This window comes from Spermophilus citellus (assembly GCF_964194105.1).
Source record: "Spermophilus citellus genome assembly, chromosome: 2".
Lineage (NCBI taxonomy): Eukaryota > Metazoa > Chordata > Mammalia > Rodentia > Sciuridae > Spermophilus > Spermophilus citellus.
The window spans coordinates 177300883-177314205 of NC_138183.1; positions in this window are offsets into that span (position 1 = coordinate 177300883).

The following is a 13323-nucleotide window of genomic DNA, read 5'->3' on the forward strand; positions in this document are numbered from 1 at the left end:
CATCTTTGACTAATGTCCCATTTCTAAAAACAGGATTGGGACTTTAGGGATGTGTGGACATTTGGTGTCTCACCTTTAAGACCTCTGAAATATTTTTTAAAAATGAACAAACAAAAATTTCATTACATTCATTATTGCAAAAAACAACTTGTAAATAAAGCTAAGAAAGTTGCTTTCTGAAATTTAAACAATTAATTCTCATATTTTTTATAAAGACACACATATGCATTTTCTTAGTGAAGGAAAATTATACTTCCTACATCCACAAGACTTTATCTTCATTTGAAGTTAACAACTATATGACATTTAAAAAAACTTGTTAATTAGAAGGCAGATTGATCAACAATGAAAAACATAGATAAAGGAGGGCCTGGGGCCAAATGGTGCTTGTCCATTACAAACAGTTCTATGCAAAAATTAGCCAGAGGACATGGTATCTTTTACAAGGATTGACATTCATAGCCTACCTACAGTCTATGAATTGAATTTTAACATAGTGGATGATTTCCAAAGGTCTTCTACTTTTGCAATTATTATTGAATTAAGTGTAATTATGACTGGTTTTTGTTTGATTCCTTAATTTTGGTGAAATAAGTTTGTTTTATTTTACAAAATGTTTTTCAACATTCCTAAATTCTCTCATTTAAACTCCTCCCCAAGTCATACTTGCTTAAGGAGATATGAGAATTTTCTAAATTCTTAAACTGATGAAGAGGAGACTAATAAACACAATTTTGTCTATTAGTAGAAATATCAAGCACCCTGCTTAGCATTTTCTAATTTCAGCACAATTTTCTGATAAAGGTATTATCATTTCCATTCTGTAGTAATTTTTGTTAACCTCTCCAAGATCAGAGCTGTTAAATAACAAAATTGTATTCTGCCAGACTTCAATGACCAGGACTTTAACCCAATACTACATGAACTTGAAGTCTGCTTTTCATTTTAATTTTATTAAGCAAATCACAATAAACAATGAATAAGAAATATTAACTGAGTTATCTCTTTATTAGAGCCATCATTGTACCTGGATTAAACCACAGTAAGAGAGCCAGAAAAGAACATAGTGCTTATTTTTGCACCAGCTTGATTTAAGGGCATGGTTCATCTTTTTATGTAAGTTGTTAAAATGTAAATGGAAATGTTCTTTGTGATGAGAGAGATTACAAATCACATTTTGTGAGTGCTTCTAGTAGAGTTGTCTAAGTATGTCCTTGGGTAAAATTTCACTGTAAGCAAAAAACATGCTTTCAAATGCATTCCTCCTTGATTTAGATATTTTGAATTAGGAATTCTAAAAAAATGCTATTTTAACTTCATTCTGTCATTGTCAGAAATTTTTTTCTGCATATGTAAACTAAATATACATATACATTACTATTTAATTGTGTCTTTTAGAACTCTGTGTCTCCATGTTCTTTCATTTCAAAAACAAAAATCTGCCTTACTATTAGTTATTAAAAGCAGGGTTTTAATACTTCCATCAGGATTTTGGATTTATTTTATTTCAATTGTCAATTGTGTGTTTTGCCTATTTTGTATCTGTGTGATTGTGTTCATAAACATATGGAATTATAGTGTGTTTATGTTGGATTAACTCCTTTATCATTACAAAATACCACTATTTCAAAGTAACTGAACTAGCATTACTCTGATTTATGGAATATTAGTGTATCTACATCATATTTGTTTTGGTTACTCCTCTGGGACCAAGATGTGTCTCTTGTAGAGAATATGGGTATTATTTATTTGATTTACATTATTTGTTTTTGTTTACTTGTCAACCTAATCCAATAAAACCATTAAACTATGTTTTAGCTTAGGGTATTTAGTATATTTACTGTAACCATTGATGGAATTTGGATTATATTTAGTACCTTACTGTTTGTGTCCACTTGATCCAATGTAGTTAATAATTTTTATTTTTCCTCCATTCTTAACTTTTTCTTTTTTTTTTGGACCTTAACAGATGTTTTTATTTCACTTTTACTCCCTCTTATAATTTTTACACATGCATTTTTTTTTGCCATTTTTAATGATTGAAGAGGAATCTTTGTAGTGTCCTCAAGCACACTACAAATTAGTATTTAACAGTCTCTCCATTATGCAGAAAACTTCTGGAACTTTATGTGCATCTACCTCTCTCCTACTTTTGTGTTAATATCATCATGCATTTTTAATTTTCCTCTTACAACTCATTACAATTATTTTTCTGTGCACTGTCATAGCTACTGAATTCTGCAGTTGGGGCATGCAAGCAGCCATACATAACGTGTAACATATGAGCATGTTATAATGTAACAAAACTTTATTAATACTGAAATTGAATTTCATAGAATCTTAGTGAAGTAATGCTCTTCTTTTCATTTTTCAAAATCACTTAACAATGTAAGAAAAATATCCTACTTCATGGATCATAAAAAAATTGCAATAGCGTGTAATCAGCCAGATTTTGTTCATATGGTTTTCCCACTTCTAATAAGAGACAAAGATGCATAACCTCCTTCTTGATTCTAGAATTAGCATATATAAACTCCCTGACTAAATGTGCTATAGCTCACTTCTCCAAAAACTTTTCCTCCCTTGCATATTATCACCCCTGCTCTTGTGTAGCAGAATATTTTTACCACCATCAGGCGGAAGAGTTCTGTTCCTAAAGGAAGCAGTTGTCTGCCCCAGGCTATAGCACCTCACATGCAAAGGGTTGCACTAAAACTTTGATATCTGTTTAGTTGTGGATATAGATGTGTAGTCTACATTTGCGATTTTGTTCTTTATTGCATTCAAATACTTTAAAATTAACAAATATAAAAGGAATACACATATCATCTCTTTGCAAAGGTATAATATCATTATTAATAAGGGTAAAGTTCTAATTATCCCTTCCCAGAACTCTTCCCTGTCCTCCTCTCTTGCTTGTTTGCTGCGTAGTCCTCTATTCTTTTTTTTTTTTTGTATGCATTTTATATATATTAATGGATTTGTCACTTGCTGTTTTCACAGTTAATGTTACTGCAGAGGAATCTGCTGCATTCCTTTAGCTGTTGCATTGTATTCCACAGTATTGATACACAACAGTTCATTAGTCACTTCCCTTCCCTGGTAGATGAACAATTAAGTTGTTTGCATATTATTGATATTTTAAGCAAGGAGTTGCCATATAATTTATTATAGATACCTCTGTATTATTTATTTGTAATTGTTTTCCAGGCTAGATACTGAAAAATACTTTTTTCCCCCAGACACATTTAGTGTTAAAGCTAAAGTTTAAAATTAAACATTTCAATCTCCCCTCTTGTGTTTCCATTAGTTTTAATCACTATCCTTCCCAACTCATGGGCTTTTATTAGCCAATGTTTTAGTTCTATTTTTATAACCCAGAAGTCAATGCTAGATTTTTGTTGTTATTTTTTATTAATTGTTTAGATTTGCATACATTTCCCATCTCTTATTTTTGCATGTATGATCATTTTTAGAGATACAAGAAGATCAGAAAATGTTGTCTTTGTTGTGGAGTATAGTTTTTAGAAGTTTCTTTAACTGGTACATTGATGGTGCACTATACAGTGATGGTGGGTTTTCTCAGTTTTTGTTTATTTGTGTAATTTTGTATTACTCTCTTTTTTGAAATGCCACTTTACTGGTTACACAAACTAACAATAATTTTCTCTCAAGAAGTACTTTGAAGATATCATCGTATTGTTTTTCGGCTTTCTTTGTTGCTATTAAGACTGTGGCTATTCTAAATTGTGCAATCTTTTTGGGGAGGAGGGAGGGCACACCTGGTATTGAACTTAGGGGCACTCAACCACTGAACCATATTCCCAGGTCTGCTTTGAATTTTATTTAGAGACTGGTTATCACTGAATTGCTTAGCACCTCACTGTTGCTGAGGCTGGCTTTGAGCTCACAATCCACCTGCTCAGCCTCCAGAGCCACTGGGATTACAGGCATGTGCACCATGCCTGGCTAAATTGGGCAATCATAACATGAATCTATCTGATGCTTTTTCATTTGAAGTAAATGTTCCTTAAGGTGTTATGTATGTAACATTGTACTATGCAGTGCATGCACATAGACACTGTGCATGTGGCTTCTTCATTCACATTTCTTGTAAGTAATGTATATGTTTTAGATATATAGATTGATACATAAAGCTTAATTAAACTGTTGACAAGGTCTATAAATTTATATGGAAATAAAGGAGTACAAGCCTGAGTGCACAGCTTCATTAGGAGTTTTAGTAAATAAATCCCCAGTATGGAAAAAAATTCTCTGAGTTTTGACATTGGAAGAAGAGATAAAGAGTAAGCAAATCTATGCAGGAATAAAATAGCCTGATGTTCACAGACATCTAAGGAGGTTTTACACTACTAAAGAGTTTAAGTGGAGAAAAGACCAAAGGTATGCAGAGAGAAACAAAAAGATCATGCAATCCTTGTACAGCATGCTTAACAGCTTGGATTTTTTTTATATATAAACATTTTGACATATTTTCAAATAATATGTTTTCTGTTTAGAGACTTAGAAAAAAATTACTGTAAGGAAACTGAGACCCAGAAAAAATTGTCTCACATTCCTAAAATCTCAAGGCCATTCAATGGCACAATTAAAATTAAATAACTTATTTTGGAAAATGCAAACTAATAATCCTTTATCATATGTAGAAGAAAGAGCTGGGAGTGGTTTGAGTAATGTAGTATACTCAAAAAAGACAAAAAGAAAGCAGGAGTCAGAGGAACTTCGTTTAATTATATAAGTGTCTGATAAACTATGTGTGAAAAATTATATGCGTGATTGGGAGAAATTTACCTATTCATAATACCAATGATATTGTCTATTGCTGAGGTCCAAGAGAAGAGCTGGAATGGTTGACTAGAGGATACATGATGGCTTTAGATTTAGAAAAATATAGCTCTGAATTGCAGCTTTACAATGTTCCTAATAATGAGTGAAAATTTTAAACTTTCTTGTCCTTTCTTTCCTCGCTTCTTAATGCATTCTATTGTGAGTGCCTCTTTGAATGTATATTTTCATTCAACAAATACTAACTAATTGTCTTTCACATTCAAGAAACATAGCTAGGAGTTTGTGTTAGTGTTCACGATAGAAACAAAACCATAAATAGGATGTGTACATACCTATAAATGTACTTTTAAATAGGTATGTATAGAAATATACCTAGCAGAATACAACAGTTACTAATAGGGCATTATGTAAAATTGTGGATGTGTAACCGACGTGATTCTGCAATCTGCATTTGGGGTAAAAATTGGGAGTTCATAACACACTTCAATCTAATGTATGAAATATGATATGTCAAGAGCTTTGTAATGTTGTGAACAACCAATAAAAAAAAGAAAAAAAAAAGAAATATATCTCTATATATGTGTCAATACATACATATTTCCCTGTGCTTATAATTAGTATATATAATATCTCTTATGTATTTTTATATCTATCTACTTTATATACCTAAATAGATTTATATAGAGATCTATCTATACATACAGAGGTTTATTTTAAAAAATTGATTCACAGCGTGGTAACGATTGCCAATGCTGAATCTGCAAGAAATTCTGGTAAGAATTGTTGTTGCACCTTTGAGTCTGACAGCAAGTCTGATGCCATATGTCTGTCCTTTGCAGGACCTTCAATCTTTTTTTATAAGGTCTTTAACAATCAGAATAAAACCCACCAATGTTATGGAGGCTATAATCTGCTTTATTAAAAAATTACTGATTTAAATGTTAGCCTAAAATACAAATAAGCAAAAAACATTCAGCAGCATTCAACAACAACACATCAACATTGGTTTGATCAAACAACTGGGCAGCACGGCCTTGTGAAGGTGACACAAAAAAAATGAATCATCCTAGAGCTAGCTTTAAGGTAGACTCGGCAGCTGCTATCCTGGAACTTACAGCCTTGGGGGAATAAATACACCTTTCCAGACAGTTTGCTAGGAGAGTGAATATAATTATATTCTAAGTAGTATTAATTGCACAACCATTGGCATAGAGAAAACTAACAGCAAATATCAGTTCCCACCCTCTAATTTTACCATCCAATTTGTGCATCTCTTTAATTTAGGAGAGAATGAGTGTGGGCTATTTTATGAAATTTTAAATATAATAATAACAAGAATGATGATAATAGACATCATTTCAAAGAGGTCACAGTGTACAAGTTGCTCTTCTAATTGCCTTATATAAATGAACATATTTAATTATCACAACTATTCCCTAAAATATATTCTTTGAATGAGTTAGATACTGAGGCAGAGTGAAATTATTACCGATCCAACCTCAAAAAGCTGAAATTAAAAGAGAGGAGCTGAAATTCAAACTAGGAATGTCCAGCTTCTCTGGACAATACAAAGAATTCAAGAGACAAAATGGCCTGGATTTTTCTTGTTATTTGCTTTTGCTTCTTGAATGACTTAGTCTTTTTCATTTTTAAGCTTCAAACTAATTTTTACCTTTTTATTCCCTTAATACTTCTAATACTAGTTTGAGTTATTTTATTTATTCTTACTTCTTACCTATTTTCTTCTCTATGATGTTAGGTTCATAAAGGTTGGGTATTTATTTACTTTATTCATCATTTTATACCCAGCACATAGTACAGTACCTGGGACACAGTAGGTACTCATTAAATATTTAGGAATGAATAAGTTAAAGTAATGGATTATTAAGAGAAAATGCAACTTAATAACATATAAATAAATAATATATCACTGAAAATTTAAGTTCTACATTACAAATTTTCATGAAGTGATAACAAATTTTATGGCAACACAATGGGGTTGTGCCACTTACTAAGCTTCCTGTTCAGTTCAGTCCTTATAATATAGTAAAAGATCAATGAAGCAAGTGTTTAAAAGACAGCCAACTTAATTGCCACAATTATGTGATTTAGACGAATAATGAATGTGCTAATGATAGTATAATATTAAATATTCAATGAAGTTATCAAAAGTCAATTAATAGATAATTGTAAATCAGTAAGCCATTGTAATGAGAAGAATCCTCCCTTTTTGGAAAGGATGTCGATATGAAAATGGAATCCTAATTTTTTTTCTTTCTACCACTTAATTTAATAATATAAAGAAGTGTAGAAAGCATTTAATTTAATTAGGTTGTTGAAGTATATTAAAGCTGCTATAACAAAATACCTTAGAGGGGGGCATTAGGGAAAAAAAAAAAAACTTATTTTTCACACTTCCAGAGGCTAGAAGTACAAGATCAAGGCAGCTATTGATTTGGTGTCTGATAAGTGCTTATTTGCTGGCTCATAGAAAGCACTTTCTAGCTGACTCCTTAGGTGGTAGAAGAGTCAAGGGAGCTCTCTGGGTACTTATTATAAGGTCACTAATACAGTTCACAGTGTATGAGCACTTAAGACCTAATCACTTCTTCATGGTCACCTCTAATTCCTTCATATTAGAGATAGGGTTTCAACATATGACTTTGGGAGAATTCAAACATTCAGATATTAGCATAAGTCCTATACCAGACTGGAACAGTTTCAAACGTGATAATGCCATGAAGTTGCAAATCAAATTTTATAACTCCAAAAGTTACATCCTATTCTTGCTGGTTTAAGGAACATATCTCAAAAATAACCCCTTCCTCATGCATTCTGAGTAAGATGATTGTTATGGTTTAGATGTGATATTCCCCTAAAAGCTAACATTGGAGACACTGCAAGAAGGTTTGGAGGAGAAAGGATTGGGTTATAGCCTTAACCTAATCAAAGAATTAATCCCACATGGGATTAACTGAGTTGTAACTGGAGGCAGGTGGGGTGTGGCTGGAGGAAGTGGTTCATTGAGGGCATGGCTATGGGATAGATATTGTGTATCTGGGGAGTGGAGCCTGCCTCTGTCTGTCTGCTTTCTAATCATGATGTGAGCTGCTCCCCTCCACCAAACTCACTGCCCGTGATGTTCAGCCTCACCTCCAGACTCAAGGAAGGTGGCCAGCCTTCTATACGCTAAAACCTCTGAAATTGTGAGTCCTCAAATAAACTTTTCCTCCTCTATTACTGTTCTAGTCAAATTCGTGGGTCACAGCAATGGAAAAAGCTGACTAAAACAAGCATATTTTAGTAGATATATTTCTTCCCATGCCTCCTTTTTCAACACCCCTCACTTGTTTCTGTATTTGCTTTGTTTGCCAGCTTGAAGCAGTTGAGAAATGCTACATGAATTATGAAGTAATTGTTAAGAATTAAACATAGCATTGGTCTGATCTTCAGTATTCCAATATTGTTTTGCCTTAATATCTCTCAATAATTAAATTTTATCATTGTTTTCACAGAGTAGACAACAGTTTTCAATTTGAAATTTTGAGATAATTAAATGTACCAAAAACTTGCTACTAGTATCCTCTCTTAAATAAAATTCAGAATGTGTGAATTTGAATTCCATTAGAAGTTTGGTTCCAAACTGAACATTGACTTACACTAAAATTTTGTATTTAGTGCTTAGAAGCCCTGAATGTGTTTTTCTATCATATTAATTTTTTAAAAAATGCTGTTGTAGAAGCTGATTAGCTTGACACTTAGCTAAGCAACTTCACTTAGGTCACCAGTATATCCTATAGAATTTCGTTTAATGAAAGAAAATTGTCGTACAAAGACATTGAAATCTGGTTGAGATGCAAAATAGCAAACACTTCTGTTCTGTGTTGTGACAAAGCACATTCTGTCCAGACACATTTCCTGTCTCCTGTCGTTCTCTCACTAGAATCCATCAGAAAGCTCTGTAGCACAATTATTATCTGTCTAATAATATTGTTAGGTTTCAATTACTTAAAATGTCAAAATAGGCTTTATTGTATAAAATTCTATAAAACTTCAATTCTAAAAGTTTAGATATATTTACTATTAAATGCCATTTTGATATATAAAATAGGTGGCAAAGAAATAAGAGGCAGGGAATTTGATAAAAATATGTGTTCCAGATGATAAAAATTAAGCCTGCAGATTTTGTTTCTCATGATGTATTTTCATGGCAAAGAATAAATGAAATACCTTTTTAATTTGAAGAAGTGGCAGCTTTTATTTGCATTTCCATGATGGTTTAAGATATTTAACATTTTAAAAATATATTTATGGTGACTGGGGTATGGCTCAGGAGTAGAGCAATTGCCTCCCACATGTGAGGCACTGGGTTAGATCCTCAGCACCACATAAAAGTAAATATACAAAATTTATATAACTAGTATAACTAAAATATTTTTATTAAATAAATATATTTATGAACTACTTGACTACCCTCTTTTTTTGAAGTGTCTATTCAGATCCTTCACTACTTGCTAATTGTTTACTTTTGTTATGGTTAAGTTTCTGAGCTCTTCTTATATTCAGGAGATTGATCCTCTAGCAGACAAATAGCTGATAAGTATTTTCTCCCATTCTATAGGTTGTCTTTTCACTCTGATGATTGTTTCCTTTGATGTCCAAATGCTTTTTAGTTTTGTATAATCCCATGTTTTCAATTATGGTTTTATTTCCTAGACTAACTGGAATCCCATCCAGGAAATCATTGTGGGAATAAGCTAAAGTGTTTCCTCTATGTTTCATGTAGTTGTTTCAATGTTTTAATTTTTATATTGAAGTCTCTGATACATTTTGAGTTGGTTCTTGTACATGATGAATTTGACTAGAATTTTGGAAGAACTGACACCAATATTCCTTAAACTATTCTATAAAATATAAAGGGATGCAACTCTTCCAAATTCTTTTATGAAATCTGTTTCCTAAAATCTAAAATTACCCAGTTCCCAAAATCTAACAAGGACTCAACCAAAGATAAAAAACTCTTGACCAAATACTTGATGAAAATAGAAAAATCAGTTCTCAGCCATATACTTGCAATTTGAATTCACCAGCACATTAAAAATATTCACTACGTGTCCAACATCTCTAACAATCAGGGAAATGCAAATCAAAATTCACACCAGTCAGAATGGCAGTGATCAAGAAAACAAACAGTAATAAATGCTGGTGAGGTTGTGGTAGGACTGCATTCTACTACAACCACTCTGGAAAGCAGTTTGGAGATTCTTCAAAAAACTAGGGATGGAATGATCCTATAACTCAGATATCACAATCCTGGGTATTTTCACAAAGATCTAAAATTGGCATACTACAGTGGCACAGCCAGATCAATTGCTTTTATAGCAGCACAATCCACAATAACTAAGTTATGGAATCAACTAATATGCCTGTCAATAGATAATGAATTAAGGAATTTTGATATATGTGTGTATGTATGTGTGCATAAAATCAGCCATTGAAAAAGAATAAAATTATGGCATTTTCCAGTAAAAGGATGGAAATGGAGAATATGATACTAAGTGAAATTAGCAAAAATTAGAAACTCAAAAGTTGACTATTTTATGTTATATGCAGAAGCTAAAATAAAATAAAGGAAAGGGGTAGGAGAATGAGAAGTACTGGGATCTGAATTAGAAGAAGAAATATTCCTTACATCATATGTGTGTGTATGTGTGTGTGTGTGTGTGTGTGTGTGTGTGTGTGTGGTGTCAAAATGGATTCTACTGTCATTTAAAATGAAAAAGAACCAATTTGAAAAAAAAGATTACATAGAGAACAATAAAATACAAATTAATGGATAAGCAAAAAGAAGTTTAGTAGTCTAGAGGAAGGAGAAGGGGAGGGGGGAGGAGAGGAAGGAAAGGCAGAGGGAGGGGAAAGGGGAGATCATGAACTGACATCAATTTCTGTGCATGTATGAATATGTCAGGATGCCCAACAACTATGTATAACCATAAAGCTCTAGTAAAATAAATTAAAAATATCATCATTATCAAGTTGATTTTACTCCCAATATGGAAGAATGGTTCAACATATGCAAAGCAATAGGTGTAATACAGCCCACAAGAAGAGTCAAATATAAAAAACAAAACAGCCTCTCAACATATATGAAGGAAAAAAAGCCTTTGATAAAATTCAGCATCATTTCATAATAAAAATGTTGAAAAAATCAGGAACAGAAGATTATGTCTCAACCTTCCAATGTTATATATGACAAAACCATATCCAATACCATATCAGGTTGGGAAAAGGCATTGCATTTCCTCAAATATCAGAAATAAGATAAAGGTGTCCACTCTCAACACTCTTTCACAATGCAGTACTAGAAATTTTAGCCAGGTCAGTCAAAAAGGAGAAAAAAAATAATTTCATACAAATATAAAAATAGGAAGTTAAATCATCCCCACTTTAAAAAATATGATTCTATACATAGACAATTCTAAATAACTTACTAAAGAATTATAGAGCTGATAAATTCATTCAAGTACCAAGATACAAAATCAACATGCAAAAGCAAATATCTTTTCTACACATCAGCAGTGGATTCATTGAGAAAAAAGTCAGGAAAGCAACCTCATTCATAACACACACACCTAAGAGTCAACCTAACTATTTGAAAGATATATACAATAAAAGTTACACAGCATTAAAGAAAGAAATTAAAGAAAACAGTAGAATGTGAAAACACTTCCCAGGTTAATGGATGAGGGGAAATATTATTGTTAAAATACTCAAAATATTCAAAATAATCTACAGACTAAATATAATCACCATCAAACTACCAATGACTTGCCTCAGAAAACTAGGGAAAAAATCCTAAATTCATATAGAATCACAAATATCCCAAACAGCCAAAGAAATCCCAAATGAAAGAACAATGCTGGAGACATCACAATACCTTATTTCAAAACCTACTACAACATAGTAACAAAAATCACATAGTATTGGCATAAAAAGAAACACATAGGACAATGGAACAGATTGGTGGACTCTAGGATAAATCATGCATCTTCAGTCACTGATTCTTGACAAAGATGTGAAAATCAGTCATTGGAGCAAATGGATTTAGATTAGCTAATTCCTCAAGATACTCAGAATGAAACTATTAATTCACAAGTCTAATATAAAGCCTTGGGTGGTCAAGGTCAGACCCCTATCACCTGTACCCAGTGACCATTATCAAAGATATCTTGGTTAAATAAATATTTTCAAAATAAAGTAAAAATTATCCCATTTTCTATAAGAGATTTAGATAGAAATGTGCTTTTGTAAAATGTTTTGAAACACAAATCAAGTTTAAGACATAAAATATCCAAATGTAAAAGACAGTACATTAAAAATATTTATGATAATAAGCACACATATAAGGCCTTGTTCTTTGGTGAATTCACCATTGTCATGACCTTGGCCCAATCCAGTAGACTTTGACACTTGATCTCAAAGATATGTCAGGAAACTCTGTTAGGGCTGACATATTTTTTAACCTTCCAGACACTGGAGTATAATGAAATCATGAAACTACCTTCATTTATAACATAGCTATTGGGGGTTGGTCTTGTAGTTAAGGATCTAAAGTCTCAAACACTCTTATATATTTGTCATTGAATTCAGATGCAGACTCAAATGCAGATTTAGGCATTATATTGTAGATGGTACATTTTCTACACTGGGATTCTATTGACCATAGTTTCCATGAATGATTTATCTTTTTTTGGTCAATATCTTTTATCTATTCAAGTAAAAAAATTACAGACTTGTGGTAATTTCCCTTGGTGCACTTGAGGGTGACACATTGAGTACATGTTATCTGGCACCCTGGTTTTAAAACTCACCTCTATCAGATAGTGACTTTGTGATTTAGAACAAAATAAAATTCCTGAGCCTCAGCTTTCAAAACTTTAAATTGGGCTTTATAATGATATCTATCAATGGGAATGTTTTCTATTAGATATAATTAAAAATTAAGAATAAAGCACTTACCACAAGGCTGGAATATTATATATATACACACACATATATATGTGTGTGTATGTATGTATGTATATATATATATATATATATATATATATATATATATTATATATTCCTTAATGCTGCCAAAATTCATGCAATCTGAAAGTATGTGAATTGCAAGATTATAAATACTATTTATCAAATTCCATAACATGTATTGTCATAATAGTGAAAACCTAAATCTATTTGAATAAAACAATAAGACTATAAAGAGATTCCTGTTGTTACATTACCATTAATACTCTTGTGAATGTGTGTGTGTATGTATGTATGTATATGTGTGTGTGTGTGTGTGTGTATATATATATATACACACACACACACCCCAGAGTCTCTCATCCATACTCATCCCTTTTTATTTTATTTATCTTTTTTTATTTTGAGAAAGGATCTCACTAAGTTGCTCAGGGTCTTTCTAAGTTGCTGAAGCTGGCTTTGAACTTGTGATTCTCCATCCTCAGC